General features: G+C 35.8%; 1 protein-coding gene and 1 long non-coding RNA gene across 3 annotated transcripts in view; both read right to left on the minus strand.

Moving 5' to 3' along the window:
- Positions 1 to 20,917, minus strand: part of USP47 (ubiquitin specific peptidase 47) — a 108,373-nt gene that overhangs the window by 85,063 nt on the left and 2,393 nt on the right. The gene's annotated exons all lie outside the window — the stretch shown is intronic.
- Positions 12,188 to 20,911, minus strand: LOC125936068 (uncharacterized). Its single transcript, XR_007461917.1, has 2 exons — positions 18,083 to 20,911; positions 12,188 to 17,831 (listed from the first exon to the last, which is right to left on the minus strand). It is a non-coding gene; the product is annotated as an uncharacterized LOC125936068 (long non-coding RNA).

The following is a 20,917-nucleotide window of genomic DNA, read 5'->3' on the forward strand; positions in this document are numbered from 1 at the left end:
GGCTCTGGGCTGATGGCTCGGAGCCTGGAGCCTGTTTCCGATTCTGTGTCTCCCTCTCTCTCTGCCCCTCCCCCGTTCATGCTCTGTCTCTCTCTGTCCCAAAAATAAATAAAAAACGTTGAAAAAAAAAATTAAAAAAAAAAAATCACAAACATAGATATTTTCCACAATATTTTCCACAGAGCTAAAAGAATTGTCAGCCTAGAATCCTATATTCAGTGAAAATATCCTTCAGGAATGAAGGGAAAATCAAGACATTTTCAAATGAAAGAAAACTAAAAGATTTGTTGCTAGCAGACCTACCCTAAAAGAATGGCTAAAGGAAGTTCTCTAAACAGAAATGGTAATAACACAAAGAAACCACTTCCTATTAAAAATGAAATATTATATTCTAGGATAATGTACAAATGCTGTTTTACAAAAGTAATTAGACATACTGTGCAAAACTCTAAAATAATTTGGAGTTGACTCAATGCGATGTTTGGGTTATTTCCACAAAAAGCTAGACATCATAAGCTCTTAGTCAAGTCCACAACTATGCTGCAAAGCAAAATACAACTTACATCATTTAAGCTTACAAGTTTTCTAAATATAGGACCTGCTGTGAGTGCTAAAATGGTCTACTGATTTGACAATTTCTCTTCCGGGTATATAACCAAAAGAACTGAAAGCAGGGACTCATACATGGCTGAACACCCATGTTCATAACAGCATTATATTCACAACAGCCAAAAGATGGAAATAAATATTTATATACACAGATCAATATAGATATATGATTGAATATAAAGGTGTATGTATGTGTGTATATATGTGTATACATATATACACATATAAAATGTATTTATGTCTCTATACATACATATAAAACGGAATATTATTCAGCCTTAAAAAGAATGGCAATACTGACACAATCTACAACATGGATAAACCTTGAAGAAATTATACTACGTGAAATAAGTGCAAAAAACAAATGCTGTAGGATTCCACTTATATTAGGTACCTAGAATAAATAAATTCAGACAGAAAGTAGAATGGTAGTTGCCAGACATTGAGAGGGTGGGTAGGGGAATAGGGAGTGATTGTTACTGGGTATAGTTCTGCAAGATGAAAAGATATCTGAGGATGAATAATGGTGAGTAGCACAACAATGTAAATGTACTTAATGCTAATGAACTGTACACTTAAAACTGATTAAGTAAATTTTATGTATATTTTACCAAATTAAAAAATTAATCACATAGAACTTATGATCATAAATCTGGGGAAGTAGCAAAATTGTCTGCCAACTGGGTTTCCAATAGTTCTATGTTACAAACACATTATAGTCACAAAAACATACTATGGATATGTGTAAATATATGTATAAGCATGAAATACATTTCTATTTTCTCTTATAATCCAGAAAAAAAAAATCTGCCTATTTATTAAAGGCTTTCATATGATTTGAGTTATATATAGACGCATATATAAATGATATAAAGACAGATTTCACATTTATATATGTGAGTGTGCATATTTTCTAGCTCCTTTTTACTGAGGAGACCTAGAAGCAATGATATCCCTGCAACAATAAACACACCTAGTGCCCAGATGGTGATTTCTGAATACCATTCTCCACAAAAAGGATTAAGAGATCTTTGTAGAAATGACTGATCTTAGTGTCGGTGTTGGAAAGGTACAAGACCTTGGAATATCCTTCCCTGGCAGAAAGTAAGGAAGTACTCCAAGAACGGGGAGATATGTCAAAAGGACACAGGAGCCAGTTGAAAGGGTTCTCACTGGCCAAATGTAGAGTAATTTGAACATCAAAATAAATTATTCAATGTAAAAGTTAACATTAAAAAGACTGCTGCATAGAATAAGAAGTAATCAAATGACTAAAAATGTATACATAGCTAAGCTGAAAATTTAATAGTAAACATGTCCTTTTCCTGAATAATATTAAACTACTGATGATGGGCAGGAAATCATTAGAGAATGGCTAAAATTGACCTAGTACTCCTTAAGGATTCCTTAGAAAAAAATTTATTTTTAGAATTTATATCTCACTTTGTTCACTTAAAAGCTAAAATGTTAACTACAGAAGTTAACTGCCAGGAAGCTGAGTATCTAATGTAAGTTTTAAAAATTTTAATCATATTTTTTTTAAATCTAATCATGAACTTTTTATTCAGTGTATTTTTAATATTTAGTTTAGGAATAAATGAGTATGTAAACAAAAGAGAATTAAAGGTAAAGACATTATCATCAAATTTTATATGAATCAAGTTATAATTTTTTAGCCATTTTTTCAACTTTTAAATTCTCAAGAATTAAATCATTCACTGTTTCCATTTTAATGTGGGTGGAAATTGAAGTTAAAGTTCATCATTCAAATATATCACATTTCTCATTCCCCTGTTTAGCCATCCTAAACAGTTGAGCCATTCTAACAAAACATCTCTATGAATCATTATATTCAGTAAGTGATACACACTGCATTTACTAACAAAAATACAAGACTTGCTTGGATCCAATTATCTTTAACTCCATTCCCACTAGCAGCCCTCTACAACTTCCCCCAAATGGTTCGGTCTTTTTAACCCTAGCCTTTTCATCAGTGTGAAATTATACTCATAATATTTAATTTTAGGCTCAATTCTCAAAAGAAATTTCTTTCATATATCTAGGATTTGTGTTTTTTTTTTTTTTTTTTTTTAATTGTATTTCGCAGGGTGTCTGGCTAACTCAGTGGAGTGTGTGATTTTTGATCTTGGGGTTGTGAATTCGAGCCCCACCCTGGGTGTAGAGATTGCTTAAAAATAAAAAATAAATAAATAATATTCATTTACTTGTCAATATACGCAAAGAAAACAAATATGTCCAACAACTGAGGAGACTGGTCAGGAATACATAAATACTTCAGAAAATCATAAAGATTCAATACAAACATGAATAAAGACCACAAGTATACAGGAAAAACACAGGCAAATTCATATGCAAGATCTGCTTAGCTAAGAAATGAAAACGGCTAATTTACATTCTTTACTACTGAAAACAAACTGCAAAAGAAAATCTAAGTCTTTTATGAAATTCAATAAACAAAATATATTTGGGAAATTAGATTCAGGAAAATAATTTCATAATACATTACAGAGCTTCTGCTGTTAGAAGCATAAAGTATGCTCTTTTAAAACTTTTAAATAGGGATGCTTGGGTGGCTCAGTCAGTTAAGTAAGTGTCCGACTCTTGGTTTCGACTCAGGTAACGATCTCACAGTCTGTGAGTTCAAGTCCTGCATCAGGCTCTGTGCTGACAGTGCAGAGCCTGCTTGGGATCTTCTGTCTACCTCTGTCTCTGCCCCTTCCCCACTCGTGTTCTTTCTCCCTCAAAAATAAATAAACATAAAAAAACAAACAAACAAAAAAAAAACCTTTAAGTTTCTAAAAAGTGATTTTGAAAGTTTTAAAATTTTCCAAACTGATTTTAAATTTTCAAACTTTTTTAGTACAAGGGCTTTTAGTATTCAAAGGAAGTTTGACAATAATCACTCTGCTTTACAACTGCTTTCTAAATTCAAATCTTCATATAGGAATTTTCTAAAAGACAACTTTGTACCTATTATAAAAGCTTAGTTCACAGCATAAAAAATTGTAAGTACATTCTACTTTACTTCTGCAATAAACTAATTTGCATTATTAACAGGTGCTTATTCAATATATCAGACTATGGATTTTCTGAATTTAAAACAATATTCAGTAAGATACAACATTGCCTGTCAATTTATGACATTTACTTCCAAATCATATAGCACAATCAAGTAATAAAGTATAATAGTATGACATAGATACCGTATGGTTTAAAAGTTTTGTAAAAATACCTATATTCATACCTACCTTTTGTGCTCTAATATTAGGATCTCCCCTCCTTGCATTCTATTTCCTTCTAAAATACCCATAAAACAAGCTCCCAGAACTTCATAATATCATAAGAAAACTAAGTATATAAATATATAAACCTCTGGGGTATTTGGGTGGCTCAGTCGGTTAAGTGCCCAACTTTAGCTCAGGTCATGATCTCATAGTTTATGAGTTCGAGCCCAGCATTGGGCTCCCAGGCTAAGCGCTGACAGTGCAGAGCTTACCTGGGATTCTCTCTCCATCTCTCTGCCTCTCCCCACTCTCTCTCTCAAAAATAAACTTTTTTTAAAAAAGTAAAAAATAAATAAGTATATATCTAAAACTCTGAATTCTATATAACCTATTTTTTACTTGTAACAATTACATCAAGTACTCATTCAGTTAGTAGAAAATTAACAATATGAAGTTTGAAAACTTTAAAAAGTTAAAAAAAAAAGTTTAGGGGCACCTGAGTGGCTCAGTGGGTTAAGCGTCTGACTCTGGATTTCAGCTCAGGTCCTGATCTCACAGTTCATGAGTTCTAGCCCCACACCGAGCTCTACGCTGACGATGTGGAGCCTGCTTGGGATTCTTTCTCTCCCAATCTTTCTACCCTTCCCCAGCTCAAGCTCACACTCTCTCTCAAAATAAATAAACTTAAAAAAATACTTCTTAAAGTTTAAATCTAATTATGAGCAATATATTTTACTTGATGGTTAAGAAACCATCAATCAGATGACTCATCACACATAACATAAAATTATAATATTTAAAGCTAGATGGACATTTAGATATCAGATTAAACTCCTTATTTTACAGATGAATAAAAAGAAATTCTGGAACCTGAAGTGACTTGCTTGCCGTAAGGTCACATATGAACACAGATCTACTAAGAAACACAGGCTTTCTGGGGCGCCTGGGTGGCTCAGGCAGTTAAGCATCTGACTTTGGCTCAGGTCATGATACTGCGGTTCCTGAGTTCAAGCCTCCGGTTGGGCTCTGTGCTGACAGTTTGGAGCCTGGAGCCTGCTTGGGATTCTGTGATTCCCTCTCTCTCTGCCCCTCCCCTGCTCACACTCCGTCTCTCTCTCAAAAATAAACATTAAAAACAACAACAACAACACAGGTTTTCTGATGACTTTATAATGTTAACATATTTGTGGCAAAAAAAAATTATAATGACATTATTTTTCCCCTCACTTCCATCTTAATACCCCTTCCACTTCTGCCTTATTCCTTTTAATAGTTGTTCTACTACTGGAAATGGGTAACCCACTAATAATATACTGTAGGTATCTAAACTTAGAAACTAAACAGACTACTCTCAGGAGAGGAAATAATATGCCCTTTACTATTCCTGTTATCTTTATTTTTGATTACAGCTAAGTTTTCTTGTAAGAGTAGGCTGTTGTTGACAAGCAGTGACTCAGCTTCTGATACAACTGACTTGTTTACAAGTCTTAAACGTTCTACTGCATTATTACTAAATCAAAGAAGCTTGTTATCTGTTACCATACTTTTATTTAGAAGCATTGATAATAATTTTAATGTAAAAATATTGCATGCCTATAATTCTCTGAACATGAAATTGTACAACTGAAACAAAAGGGTGAAGGTTACTTAAAACTATTAGAAGACTGTTTGAATTTCCTATTGGAGTAGCCTATAGTGCAAAGAGCAATGTACTACAGAGGGCAAAAGATCAAGGCTAGAACCCTCAGGTCAAGGTGGCTACTTTTCTTTTAGCTGTATAATTGTATGCAAGTCATTTAGTTCTCACTTTCAAGGTCCACAAATAGTTTTTCTGAGGATCAAGAGAAAATATCTTGAAAATTACCCTACAGGTTATAATATAATAATATCACACAAAAGGTATTAAAATTTATATTATAATTTATAATATTTAAAATTTCAAAAGGTTATCTTTTTTGGGTAATATGAATTTCATCAGACAGGAAAAATCTACAAAGATTTTTTGTTTTCTGATTACATGGCCTTCTTACAAAAGTTAAAAACCTACTACTATAAAAGTAGTAAAAACAGGGGCACCTGGGTGGCTCAGTCGCTTAAGTGTCCGACTTTGGCTCAGGTCATGATCTCATGGTTCAGGGGTTCAAGCCCCACATTGGGCTCTGTGCTGACAGCTCACAGCCTGGAGCCTGCTTTGGATTCTGTGTCTCCCTCTCTCTCTGCCCTGCCCCACTCACGCTTTCTCTCTCTCAAAAATAAATAAAAAACGTTTAAAAAAATGTTTTTAAATAAATAAAAGTAGTAAAAACACCTCCTACTTTATATAGACTCCTACCTCCTAGTTTACGTAGACTTATAATTTAGAGATAAATCTTATACCTTATCTGGTCCAACTCCCTCATTTAAAAGAAGATAAAAAAGACCGAGAAAGGTTAAGAGACTAAGGCAAAGTCAAACCACTGAGTTTTCTGATTCCCCAACCGTTTCCTTTCATCAGACCAGGGACTATGTGAACTGGGTTATCAAATAGCCATGACCATTTAACGTAATTACCAGTTTTCCCTTTGTAAATCATAAACTCCTCATGAACAGGTACTCTTCTATCTTCTCTCCCTCCTATCAGTACCTAGCAAATGTAATAATTGCATAAAGTATATTTTCTTATCAGGCTTAATAAAAATCCTCAAGGACATGAAAAGATGCTATACATCATTAGTCATTACAGAAATGCAAATTAAACCACAGAGACATCACGACACACTTACTAGAATGTAGAATGGTTAAAAAAAAAACAGAGCAAAAACTAAACAAACAACCCCCCCCGACCCCCTGAAACTGCCAAGTACCAACAAGGAAGGATGTAGAGCAACTAAGATGCTCATACATTGCTGATCCAAATGCAAAACAGTACAGCCATTTCAGGAAAGAGTTTGGCAGTGTCTTACAAGGTTAAATATGTACTTACCACCCAAAACACAGTACGCAACTATTTGTAGCAGCTTTATTCAGAATCACCAAAAACTAGAAACAACTCAAATGTCCATTAGCTGGTGAATGGATGAACAACGGTTGCATTTGGCAATAAGGAAGACTACTGATACCTTAAACAACATGGATGACTCTGATAGTTTTATACTAGAGGAAAGAAGACTCCAAATGCTACATACTATATGAATTCTATTTATATGATATTCTAGAAAGGCAAAATATGAGGACAGAGATCAGTGGTTGTAGGCCCTGAACATGTATGGGGGCAGTGGCAGGTGGAGGTGGGGACTGGGGCATGAGAACACTCTCTTAAGATAATGGAGATATTCAATATCTAGACTGTAGTGGTGGCTATACAATCCTATCAGTTTGCCAAAATTCACAAAGCTGTATACCATAAAGGGCAAATTTTACTATATAAATTATACCTCAGTAAACCTGACTTTAAAAGAAAAGTTTGGTTTGGGGCGCCTGGGTGGCTCAGTTTGTTAAGCATCTGACTTCAGCTCAGGTCATGTTCTCATGGTTCATGAGTTCAATCCCCACATCGGGCTCTGCACTGCCAGTGTGAAGCCTGCTTGGGATTCTCTCTCTCTGCCCCTCCCGTGTCTCTCAAAATAAATAAACTTAAAGAAAAAAAAAAGTTTCATTCAAGTTCTTCCACTAGAGGAGACCTTGAGTAAGTTACTGAGCTTGTACGGCCTTTTTGTTTTTCTAATCTAAAAACGAAGGGGCTGTAATACCTAACTACTACCTCCTTTCTATATTAAATCATATTACTGAATTGTAGAAACATTTTCTGTGTCTATTTCTTTCTGTGTCTATTCTGTGTCTGTATTTGTGCCATGTTAATGGTAAATAATGTAATGATAAATAAATATTACAAGACATGTATATTTAAAATGTCAAAATTAAAGCAGTAATATTTCTCAAATGTCTTTTAATAAGAGACTTCATCGCTGGGTATCTAATTTTTCACCAATTCTCTTTCATTACCACAAAGTACTATAAATAAACATAATGTAACAAATTACACAACTTGGTATAAACTCAAAATTAAAGGCAATAATATTAAAACACCTTATCATGATCTCATGATTTGTGAGATCGAGCCCCATGTTGGGCTCTTCACTGACAGCATGGAGGCTGCTTGGGATTCTCTTTCTCCCTCCCTCTCTCTCTCTCTCTCTCTCTCTCTGCCCCTCTCCCACACTCTCTCTTGCTCTCTCTCTCAAAATAAATAAATGAACTTAAAAAAAATTAAAACACCTAAACACATAAAAGGGTAGACATTTTATATCAATAAAATGGAATAAATGTATATAAATTCAGTTTATTTATATTTAATAAAGCAATACACACCTTTTAGGAGACGAGTCAAAAATTCTACTTTTTTTAAATTTTTTTTTTAATGTTTATTTATTTTTGAGACAGAGCATGAACAGGGGAGGGTCAGAGAGAGAGGGAGACACAGAATCTGAAACAGGCTCCAGGCTCTGAGCTGTCAGCACAGAGCCCGATGCGGGGCTCAAACCCACGGACCGCGAGATCATGACCTGGGCCGAAGTCGGACGCTCAACCGACTGAGCCACCCAGGCGCCCCCAAAAATTCTACTTTTTAATGCAACCCACAACCAGGGCTATATCAAGAGCTCCTTGTGGTTAAGAATTAAAGTCTTAATTTTATTTGGAACATTGGGGATATCCTTGGGATGATTTCATTAATCCCCTAATTAAAAACATTCTTTGTGGTGTTCTCAGTTGTGCAACTGCCAACATGACAGTCATCATGAGAGTCATTATTCTCCAACACCAGTGCTACCTCTACCTCCTGAGCTTCAGCCAATAGGAAGGGTGGTAAACACTGGAGTTCTCTATATCAGCATCTCTACCAAGCCTAATGCCTGCAAACAGATCAGTGCTAAAGCACTCAGGAAGCAACCAACTACAAAAGTCACTCACAAAAATGTGTCTTATGTGAAGAAACCACATTGTTATAAGCCTTGTACTGTCAGTGAAAATCAGAACACTGAACTTCTCACTTGCAAACTTCCCTTCTAGCATTGAGTGTGAGAAATTGCTTAGGACTTCAAAACAGATCTATACTGCCAGAGTGTAGCTCTCCTAGCACTTTCTGAAGGCAAATGAAACCTATCTATTTAGCATATTTGAAGACACCTACCTGTGGGTTATCCATATAAAAATATAACAATTATGCCAAAAGATATTCTGCCAGCACAACTCATATGCGGGAAATGCACTTAGGATGCATTATGATGGGAAATACTTCATTCTTAAAAAACAAAAAAGTACCTAATTAAATAACTGCAAATGAAAAAACAAAAACAAGAGAATAAGGTATTAGCAAGTTCCTCCTCTTCCACTTTCATTTGTGTGTAGATTTTTCACACTAATGCAGGGACATAAAACATTCACACAAGTAAAAAATGTTTCAGTGAACGAGCTTCAGGAATTAAGCTTTCTAACAATTATAAACAAACCTGTTAACTTTTTCTGGGAAAAACTTTTTCCTGCCCCCTAATGTATACACAATAAAAAATCTAACCTCCTTATAGGCATACAGAGCCTTCAGCATTTTAAGACACAACCTTCCAGAACTATCTTCTCCTACTGAATCCCAGACAACCTATGCATGTACCCTAAACTTTTTCTCACTTCCTTAAAATATATTACAAACGTTTGTGTTTTAAACACTATTCCCTCTAACTAAACTAACTGGGCTAGCCTCTAGAACTAGGTCAGGTTCCTTATTTAACTTTGAATCTGACTCGTAGCAGCTACTAACTCAGTGCTTAACTGAATGAATGAATTGTGCATCAGGAGCTATTGAAAAAGGATATTTATGATTAAATACAAATAGCTAAGTATCATTTGAAACAAGAAAGATATTTATAGTCAGACTACAATGCTTTGATTATACTAGAAAATTTCACTTAAGTCATAAATGAGGTCCATGGTCTTCCTAAAGCTAAATCTATAATCTTAACAAAGGTACTGGATTCACTATATACAGAAAGATTTAAATTCCAAATCTTTTCTTAATTATGTCACTTAATAGCCCTTAATTCCTCTCTACTGGGAAGCCACTGTATTTATTGAATACAAGCATGTTATGCTGATATTTGAAAGACTGCAAGTCTCATAGCAGTCAACTACACAGGATCAAATCTAGAGCACAATCAATATACAACTGACAGCAACAGTCTCTTCCATCCATGTCAATTGGTACTACTCTAGAGTTACAGAAAATCAGAATTATCGAACACATAAAGTTCTTTCAGAAACAAACTATTATTTTCTTGTGATGTTTATTATTTATTTTGAAAGAGAGAGAGAAGGAGACTGAGAATTCCAAGCAGACTCCACACTGCAGGCACAGAGATCAAAGTGGGGCTCAAACTCACAAACCATAAGATCATGACCTGAGCCGAAATCAAGAGTCAACGCTTAAGCGACTGAGCCACCCAGACGCCCCAGAAACAAACTACTCTTAACATGGATCCTGCTTTAAAATAACATTTCACACTAAATCTTACAAAGCACTAATTTGTTAATCCCATAAGGTATCCTGACAAATACCTATACATACTAAACTGATTTTTGTCAGAACCTCATTAGACTCAAAAATTTGTTTCTAGTATTTGTACTCTGTTACATGTTTCAGTTTTCAAAACACTAAGAATAGCAGTATATTCATACCAGCAATATTTCAGGATATAAAAGAACCTGTCCAATCAAACAATCATTTAGGATTTGTGCAAACACATAAAGATATTTAGCTGACAGGTCATAATCAGAACTGTAACCATAACTGACTAGTACATTTAATAACTAAAATACAATTTCATTTCATCAATAACTATTTATTGGACAACAATAAATGTGCTGGCCCCTAGAAAGAATATAGGATGCAAGCAATAACATAATGAAGGTATTAACAAAAATGATACCTACTGCACATTTATAGAGTGCTTATTATATGCAAGATATGTATTAACTCATTTCATGTTCCCAACAACCCTAGGAGGTAGTTACTAGTATCCTCATTTAACTAAGGTACCAAGAAGCTAAGTAACTTGCCCAAGGTCACAAAGCTTAGTATTTAAACCCAGGCACTCTGGCTGTCATCTCCTGACTGAGAAGAGTTTCTAATCTAATAAAAGTATTAACGCAGTAACATGTAACTTATAATAAGGGGGTATAATTTTCAAATGCCAAAAGATACAGTGCAATGGGTTTCAGGGTTAGGGAAATGCAATCTGGTTGAAAGAGGAGAATCACGACGGTTTCTTGTAGGAAGTAAGAGGGGCTAGATTTTGCTGGTAGGATAAAATTTTAAAAGCATTTTTTCAAAAAACATCAAAATTCAAGACATATATCTCAGTAATTTTCATAAAAACAGTAATCTCTCAACAGTGGGCTGTAGCAAGTTTTATGTAAATGAAAATATTCATATCCATGGCTACTTTATGTATGCACGGTTCAGTTTGGTCCTACTAAACAAAAGAATATAGCAGTTGTTATTGCTTCCACACCTAGAGATAAAGTAAACAGAAGTATGCAGTAAGACAGAAAGAAGACCTCTGTTTACTTACACTACACTTATATCCACCCCTTCTTCCACCATATAAATACCAAATAATGCTCAGGAGAAAGGTGTGCTCTTTAAGAATCCTGATGTGGAAGATTATGTCATTTTTGCTAATCATTTGCCATCACTGCCAATCACAATCATTTTGCCCCAGAGACTTTGTACAATGGAGAATGTTTGTACAAAATTAGGTTTTAAGCTAACAGTATCTGGACAGAACACTTTAAAATCTGTGTAATAAACCACACACACACACACACACACACACACACACACACACAAATAGGGTGCCTGGATGGCTCAGTCAGTTAAGCATCTGATTCCAGCTCAGGTCATAATCTCATGGTTTGTGGTTCAAGCCCCACAACGGGCTCTGTGTTGACAGCTCAGAGCCTGGAGCCTGCTTCGGATTCTGTATCTCTCTCTGTCCCTCCTCGCTCTGTCTCTCTCTCAAAATAAATAAATAAACATTAAAAAAAATGAATCCGTTTTAAAAGTAGATGTCTTCTGGAACCTTAATTTATAATAGATATTTAAATATACATTTAATACTATGTTTTTCACAACACCCTATTTTCAATACAATTTTTTCTTTCCAAGTTGGGCTACCATGGTACTCTAGTACCCCAGAAATGTACTGGCTCTCTCCCTTCCATTCCAGCAAAAAATTGTGGTACCTCAACACTAAGATGCAAAAAGTTTATGTGACTAATCAAAAGAAATGGAAAATAAAAAAGAGGAAACCCTAAAAAAGTACTTAAATAGTAGTTTTCATGTAAAATCCAATTCACCCATTTAAAACTCCCTAGGAACCAGATGATAAAAAAGTACTTCATACTATGCACTCAGGGCAGGGCACAGAATTGACACATGAAAGCAAACAACTCACCTAGGAACAGCAACTAATACAGTCAAATGTGGCTAAAACAAAACTGGCCTGGGGCAGAAGACAAAAACATTAAGTTAGGAATTTAAAGAGGATAGACTGATTAAAGAGGTTAAAGAGGATAGACTGATTACATATAGGCATTCAGCTCCGCAGCTTCTCAAGATATTGCTAAAATAAGAGTAAAGAAATATTTTGAAGAGCCTAAACCTGTAAGAAACCAGAAACATGGTTTTAGAAACCAGAAAGCAGATCAAATGGTAATGACTCTACATCTGAAGAGGCTGAATTCTACATTAGCTTAGAAGAAAACCAGACACCTGGTTTATATCAGATTTACATTTATACCAAAAGACCTCCTATACTCCCAGAAGTGATGTTTCCAGGGTTGAGGCAGAGAAAATATACCACGGGCTGAAGCATAATGTGGTGCCAGAAAGTAAGTTAAGTGCTCAAAAAGCAAGGATGAACACACCAATGCCAACCAGAAAGAGCTTCCCTGGCCAAGACTGGAACAGCTTAAAAAACAAAGCAAATAAAATAGTATTGGGTTATAATTGAAAGAATACAATAAATACCCAGAAGTCTATATCGATATAAACATATAAGTAGATATATGGAGAATAGGGATAACTCTTCTTAACAGAATTACAATTAATAAACACAGAAATAATGAGGAAAATACAAAATTGCTATTAGAATGCACCAGTAATAAGACAAGATCCATACATGGATGCTAAAAATTAGTAGGCAGAATAAGTTTAAAAAGAAACAAGATAACTGCATACTCTCCAATATTTAATAATTACTAAAGAGGAAAATAGTAACTTTACAAGTGGAGAAACCCAGCAGACACCATACCCAAGAGATCAAGGTTAACACATCACTAGCAGTACATCATATTCCCCAAGACCTCCCATATGATGTACTGAGGACACATCACATCTGTAATATCCCTCTCTTTACTTTAATTCCTAACCTCATGAGAGAGGTCATAAATCATGAGAAAATGTCAGACAAACCCAAATTAAGGGCCATTATACAAAATAACTGTTCAAAAGTGTCAAGGTCAATGAAAGAAGGAAAAGGTGAGGATTGTCACAGATAAAAGGAAACTAAGGAGACAAGACAACAGAATGCAGCATAGGATCAAGAATTTGGATCTTGGAACAAAAAAAGCCCATTAGTGGAAAAACTAGTTAAATCTGGTTAATTTCTTACTTTTGATAAGTGTTCATAGTTACATAAGATGTTAACATGAAGAGAAGCTCGGTGAAATGTATATGAGAATTCTCCAATCTTTTTCCAACTTTTCTACAAAAAAACTTTAAAGGAAAATGGGAGGGGAAAAAAAAAAACCCTAAAAGGCACAGAAGCTGGCATTTTCAGACACCGTGGGAATAAGGGTGGGGTCCAAACTAGAAGAACAGATTGAAATTTAAGACGCAGTGAGAACCCCCAGGCCCCTCTTTTACTCCTTGACCCTCCCTGGCAAAAGGCCAAATGACCTCGGAGAGCATGAAACAGGGTGTCTCTGCACTAGAGGACGCCAGGCTCAAATGAATGTGAGGAATGCCTTACTGAAACCTGGAGAACAAATGAAAATGTATTTACATTCTTTTACATTCTTAATGATTTTCCTACTCAACTCCCAAGCTTGTCCTCTCCCAGCATAAGATCAGAAACCTTTTCTGGGAAATCAGTCCAGCACAAGATAGAAGATGTGTCATTGGTAATCTGCAAGGAAGTTATTCAACTATATCCCTCTACAGGGAAAATCATAATCACCCACTTGTAGGGCTTCTAAGCTTTTTAAGCCACCTCTTTTAAGAGCTGACTTGGAAGGATCACCAGCCATCTCATATGAAAGACAAAGCCCAAGCAAATAAACACAAAAAGGAAATCTGGAGGAAAGGGGGAATACACAGAGAGGAAAACTATACTAATTTCCCAACAGGGATAAGAGAAGCATTGCATCCACAAGTCAGAAACGGAATATTTAAAATTTTTTCAGGAAAAATAAAAAGAGTGCTTGGAAATTATAAATATGATGGCAGAAATAAAACCTCAGTAGAAGAACTGTAAGATAAAAGTTGAGAAAAATTTCCCAGAAAGCAAGGGGAAAAGAAATGGAAAATAGATGAACACAGACAAGAAAATTAGAGAAAGCAGTCAGTAGGCCCAACGACTAAACAACAGGAACTCAAGAGAGAACAAAGAAAACCAATGGAGGAAATGAAAAAAATACATTTAAGGAAATTTCCCAGAACTGATGAAATACATTTCTGAACAAATAAGACTACCCTGAACTCAATAGAAATGGATTATAAAAGACCTATACCTATTCCCGCACATAATACAGGAATTTCAGAACTGTAGGCAAAAAGATTCTCTAAGCTTCCAGAAAGGAAAAAAAAAGTTTCAAAATAGTGGGAAAGAATCTTCTAAGCATCTGATGCCTCAACAGCAACACTGAAAAAAAGAAAACAGCGGAGCAATGTTTGCAAAATTCTGAGAGAAAGTTTTTTTCTAACCAAGAATTCTCTGTCCAGCCAAACTCTATAAAGCAAGAGAAAAGAAACATTTTCAGGCATGTGAGGTCTGGGAAAAATTGTATCTCATCCAGAGACCACTACTGAAAGTGGTCCTCCATAATGAGAAAACAAGCAAAGAAAGAAGACATCAGATACAGAACGAGGAGACCCAATACAAGAGAGACCTGAGGGGGTCTACTAAGATGACAGTAAAGGCAAATCTAAGACAACAGCTGCAATTCAAAAAAATGTAAATAAAAAATTAGTAGGTTGAACAAAATAAGACGAGATTTACACACTTGAGAGAGTTTGGACTAAATCAGTTTCTCAACAGTGTCACTAGTGACACTTTGAGCCACATAATTCTTTGTTGAGGATGTCCTGTGCAGTATAGGGTGATGTTTGGCAGCACAGCTGGCTTCCACTACTAGATATCAGTAGCACACTCCCTGCCCTCCTTCCACCCACCCAACACGGCCAAATGTCCACTAGGTTGCCCCCTGTTGAGAACGCCTTGGCTAAATGAAGTACACAGAAAACTAAACAAAAGCCAATTTAAAACAAAAACAAAAACCATTAACTCAGGGAAAACAAGATGTACTAGAAAGGAAAATAATCACAGCAAACTACAGGGCTCAACTATGAATAGCTTATAGTCCCATTGAGTACTGATGTAACCAAAGTACTTGCAATATGACAATACCAGGAAGATTAAGCAGGATTGAGAAGTGTGTCTCTGAGTGGCTGGGGAGAGCAGTAAACCGTATCTTCCACTGTAAGAAGTCAGTAGATAATGCCTTAAACTCAAAAACCAAGAAGGAACACTACTAGCATGCTATTTTGAGATATGGAGATAAACATCAAAAAAATGAGTTGAAAGTGGCTGTCTTTGAAGAGCCTGAAATAAAAGGGAAGGAGAATTTGCAAGCGACTATGTTTTGTCAATAATCTTGCAGAACTATTAAACTCTTTTAAATGTGTGCATGTATAACTTTGATAAAAATTAAACTTAAAAAAAATCAACTGAAGCTGGATTATGAAGTACTTTCACTGGTGAAGGCTGTGCGTGCAGACTTAGAACCAAACAGCTTTATAACTTTGAGCAAGGTCCTCAACCTCTTTAAACCTTACCTTCTTCATCTATAAGATAATGAAAAATAATAGCTGTCTTAGAGGGCTCTTACAGGAATTAAATAAGATAACATATGTAAACTGTTTAGCATAGTGTCTGGCACACAGTGTTTATAAACAGTACCTATTATTCACTTGGCAATCAGAGGGTAGTAACTATAAACTTTCAAAGTAAGTAAATCATAAATTCACCTGTTTTAGAAACTAACTGACGTTGTGGAGAGGACAGCTTAGGAAAGAGAACAGCCTACAGGTCAAAAAAACAAACAAACAAAAAAAAACAAACACCACTTAGCAGGAATACATTTGAATGAGAAAACAGAGGCAGAGCCACAAAGTGAAAAGTAAGGATACAAGTGATGAACTAATTTAAATATAAGAAAAAGGAAAAAGGAGGAGTCAAAAAAAAATCTCCCAACTTAAGCAAATCAATAGATGTTGACAACACTAACTGAACAGAACAGGAAAGAAAAGTGTTGAGAGGAGAACATGACAAGAGAGATAGAAAAGATCTTGATATTACCTACATTCAATTTGTGGGTCTTAAGAGTACAACCAACTAGAGATATCGAGTATGCAGGTGGAAATCTGAATCTAGAAGAAGAGAGGTCAGGACTGGAGACAGAAATGGGTATATTACAATGAAAGGCTGAAGCCACGCAAGTGGATCAGATTACTCTGTGGCAAATACACAGAGCAAGAAGAGAGGGAAAAGATAAAAATCAGCATAAAAAACAATACCAAAAATTACCTCAAAAACTACAATTAGTTCATTTAAATTTCTTTTTTTTAGTACTGTACATGCCCATTGTTGAACTATGTAAAGAAAATCTAAATATAGCTCAATGATCCAGATATCCAAGAACAATAATTATTATTTTAGAGTATTCCTTCTAATCTTTAAGTGCGCATAACCCTAAATTGTCCATTCTTTCCCTGACAAATTTGGAATCATACACAACTGCATTGTTTTTTTGCTTTATTAAGTGGACATTTCCTCAATGGTGTCTGAAATACTAATGATTTTTATTAAACACTCCAATATATGTAAACCACGGTTGTTACTTGACATAACTACCAAACTGCCTTTTACTGGTAAAGGAAAATCAATACTCCAAATATTTTTTTTAAAGGCTAATTTTTAAAGAACGGCCAAAACCAAGAAAGATCATCGCAGCATATTTCCTCAAGTAATTAGGAAACATAAAATTAAAAAAATATTCATTTGACATTGACCGTAGTAAATATTGATGGATTTTATTAAATACCAGATAATAGAGGGGCGCTTGGGTGGCTCAGTCAGTTAAACGTCCAACTCTTCATTTCGGCTCAAGTCATGATCTTACGGTTGGTGAGTTTGAGTCCAGCATTGGCTTCTGTGCTGACACAGCAGAGCCTATTTGGGATTCTCTCTCTCTCTCCCTCTCTTTCCCTCTCTCTCTTCTACTCCTGTGTGCTCCCTCTCTCTCAAAAATAAATAAATGAATAAAAGAAAAACAGGTAACAAATAAAAAATAAGTTGTTTTAATGTTTTGGGAGTTCTCAGGGAGCCTGGGTGGGTGGCTCAGCTGGTTAAGCATCTGACTTCGGCTCAGGTCACGATCCCACTGCTCGTGGGTTCGAGCCCTGCGTCCAGCTCTGTGCTAACAGCTCTCAGCTCACAGCTTAGAGCCTGGAGCATGCTTCAGATTCTGTCTCAGTCTCTCTGTCCCTCCCCGGCTCAAGCTCGCTCTCTCTCTCTCTCTCTCTCTCTCTCTCTAATATAAACAAAAACGTTAAAAAAAATAATGTTTTGAGAGTTGTCAATATCAATGGTCTTCATATAAGACCTCATATGTGGGGCGCCTGGGTGGCGCAGTCGGTTAAGCGTCCGACTTCAGCCAGGTCACGATCTCGCGGTCCGTGAGTTCGAGCCCCGCGTCGGGCTCTGGGCTGATGGCTCGGAGCCTGGAGCCTGTTTCCGATTCTGTGTCTCCCTCTCTCTCTGCCCCTCCCCCGTTCATGCTCTGTCTCTCTCTCTGTCCCAAAAATAAATAAAAAACGTTGAAAAAAAAAAAATTAAAAAAAAAAAAAAAAAGACCTCATATGTGAGGTCACTGTGAAGCTCAAATGAGGTAATATACACAAAGCACATATAACAGTATCTGACATACAATAAATGTTCCATAAATATCGGTTATTACTATCACCACCATTAGTTCCATATAGAAGCAGTAGTTACTGCATGGAAAAGAGGCAGAAAGAAATGCACTGAGATATGAAACTAAATACTCTTTTGTCTTTTCTTTCACTTTTCCATCTTCTCTACGTTTATACACTCTGGACATCACTTTAAGTACTATGGTTAAACCATTAGTAAATATGTACCTTATCCTTAATTACACATAAGACACTTGAGGGAAAAAATAAATCTCTCCTATTTCCTCTACATATTCCTTACATGTCACAGTACAGTAATATGCACAGTGAGGACTCAATAAATATTAGTGTCACAAATCCTTATAAAGAAGAATAATAAAAGCAACAAAGCAATAAATAAAAATTGGGATAATAGTAAAAGCAAGAGATCTGAAAGCCAATATTAATACAATTCAAAGAGACAGAATAGAATGAAAAAGTGAGGTGAAAAGCTTTACTGTTAACCACAATGAACAGATCACACTCTCTTTGCTCTTCTCTAGGTACAATAATTTAGGAGGGATACTAAAAACACTGGACTGTGTCTAAAAGAGAGCAACTGAGAAAAAGTTAAAGAACTGAGGACGCTCAGATTGTAGAAAAGAGGACTGACTTCCTACTCCCCCTCACATCTTCAACAATGAGAAAAAGCTATCCTATGGGAAATGATTTAGGATTTCTCTGTTGTCCAAAGGCAATCATCAAAAAATGGCAGGTATAGAGGTCTAGACTTCTCTCAGCTCAAAAACTTAAAATAACATCTTTTCTAAGGCAAAGATGTTATCAGAGATTAGTCATGAAAATGTTCAAGCAAAGGTTGGAAAACAGCTTGCCAACGGTGCTGTGGAAAACATCCAAGTAGGGGATAATTGGTTAGAATTCTAGGTTTCTTTACAACGCTGTCACCACATCAATGAATATTACTGAATATATGTTCCAGAAAGGATACTGTCCTAGACCTATAATGTATACAAAAACAGAGAACTGAGAAACACACACAAAGATCTCTGCTGCCAAGGAATTCATAAAAAATAATATAAAAATGTGGGGGCACCTGGGTGGCTCAGTCGCTTAAGTGTCCGACTTCGGCTCAGGTCACGATCTCATGGTTTGTGAGTTTGAGCCCCACATTGGGCTCTGTGCCAACAGCTCAGAGCCTGGAGCTTGCTTCAGATCCTGTGCCTCCTTCTCTCTCTACCCCTCCCCTGCTCGCACTCTGTCTCTCTCTCTCTCTCTCAAAAATAAACAAACATTAAAAAATAATAATATAAAAATGTATATTACAGTTTGAGACCATAATAGATGTCACCAAGCACTATTCATTAGTTGCCAAATGAATTCCAGTCATATGTAAAGGTCTCCTAAGAAGGAGAAATCCCTAAGGTTAAAATGGTCATAAAAAGATTTTTACAATAAATGAGCTATGGGGTGTTTAAGGAAAAATGTATACTAAGAGTCTGAACAAAGAAGTAGCAAAGAGGGGATAGTACAAACAGAAGTAAAAAGCAAGTTACAGAGAAACCCGTTTGGCTGCATTAAAAACTTGTTTCATGGGAGAAGAGATAAGCTGAAAAGGAAGGTTGTGGCCAGAATCAACTGTACTAGGCCTTGAATACAAAGCTAAGTAGTTTCAAATTTATCCTGTAGACAGCATCTATAGTAACTACTCAACTCTCCTATTGCCACAGACAACAGTAAATAAATGGCATGGCTGTGTTCCAGTAAAATTTTATTTATAAATACTAAATGTGAATTTCATATATTTTCATGTGGCACAAATTATTCTATTTATTTTTTTTACAATAACAGCCATACAAAAACGGGCTACGAGCTGGATTTGACACACAGGGTTTACCAATACCTGTACTACACTAAGCTGCCTTCTTTGGAGTGGTCTACGATACATTTGTCCTGGAGCTTCAGGGATGAGAATAATATATTATTCATTCAACAACTACACACATGCATGAATGCACACACCCAACCAAGATCTAAATCTAGTAGAGGTAAGAGGTTCCCCATACAAAGGTCCTAAAGACAAAACGAAGCAAACAAAAACAACAGAATCCTCTAGATTGTTGATAATAAGCCATTAGAACCAAAGCAAGTTTTTTTTTTAATTCTACAATTTATTTTCACATAGCAAATTTATTTAGTTACACACTACTCTTCCAGACCCTCCAGGTTACACGGAGGGATCTATAAATTAGAATATAATCAAGGAACAGTGCAGGGATGTGAGTTCTAGTCCTCACCCTCTAATTTACTCATGTGATCCTAAACAAGTCACTTTCAATCCTCTGGCCCTATGTCCTCATCTCTAAAGTAAAGGGATGTAAGTTACTAGATGATCACTATGCTCTCCCTCAGCGTTAGCACTGTATAATTCTATTCCTACTACAAAGACCAGACAGGAGATGACAAAGACAGAGTGATAATTAAGGACACAGAAAAGGCATTGACTAAATGAGCAGGCAGATAAGACAAACAGATAGGAAAAAAAACAAAAAAGTACAATATCACCAAAAGCAAATGCAACAGAACACCCAAGGAAGAGAAGCAAGAAAGAAGAATTCAGAAAGAGTATGGCTATCAAAACAGAACTAGGTAGCTAGCTAGCTTAAAAAGGCAAGAACTTCAAGTGACAGTCTTAAGATGTGAGACTACTGTGCATGCTTCCAGGAATCATGAGAAGAGCCAGGGAAAAAGAACAGCCTGAAGATGAATCTAGATGATG

This window comes from Panthera uncia, chromosome D1 (assembly GCF_023721935.1).
Source record: "Panthera uncia isolate 11264 chromosome D1, Puncia_PCG_1.0, whole genome shotgun sequence".
In the NCBI taxonomy this organism is placed as follows: domain Eukaryota; kingdom Metazoa; phylum Chordata; class Mammalia; order Carnivora; family Felidae; genus Panthera; species Panthera uncia.